The sequence below is a fragment of the Penaeus monodon genome, chromosome 34 (assembly GCF_015228065.2).
Source record: "Penaeus monodon isolate SGIC_2016 chromosome 34, NSTDA_Pmon_1, whole genome shotgun sequence".
Lineage (NCBI taxonomy): Eukaryota > Metazoa > Arthropoda > Malacostraca > Decapoda > Penaeidae > Penaeus > Penaeus monodon.
The window spans coordinates 3458270-3458949 of record NC_051419.1 but is presented as its reverse complement, the minus strand read 5'-3'; positions in this window follow the sequence as shown (position 1 = coordinate 3458949).

The window sequence follows — 680 nt, the reverse complement described above, 5'->3', positions numbered from 1 at the left end:
GACACACATAATTCCCCCTCGCTCTTCACAAGCTCTCACACATCATCACTCGCTCCCATACAGAAACCTCTCGTGTCGTTCCAGAGTTGGGTATCCCCGTCCGCATCACTACTGCCGCTTTTTTATGCCCGCTATGCACCAATACGGCATCACTTGAGAGCATCCTCCCCCCCTCCCCTTTCCCCCGTTTCTTATTCTATAGCACTGCAGTGTGTGTGTCTAGCCTTTATCCTAGGGTTCCGAAGGCTGGAGAGCTGCAGTATGTACATCCTCCTTAATATAGTGTCGACATGGTAGTGAATTCACGGTTTGCTGCCACGACCTTTTCTGGTTCTCTACAGTGTGTGCAGGCGAGGGTCGAGGCATGGTTGTGGAGCGTCTACAGGGAGGGAGTGCATTGTCAAAGAAACCTTTTTTTATGCGTTTTTATTGTATATATTCTTTTTTTAGGCTTGTTTATTCCTCTCTTGTGGGAGAAAGGGCGATCCTTTTATGGTTGCTGTTATTTCGTATTTGTCGCAGCGGCAGTAAATGTCTGGTGTGTGTTTGTATTCGGTGTCGCCTGTCTGGGTTTGCTGTTATCAACTTGTATTTGCTGTGTTTTGTGTCAGAGGTGGTTCCCACATTCGGAAGGGACTTAAAGGCGATAACTCACGGAAAATAAATAAATACTGCAGCAA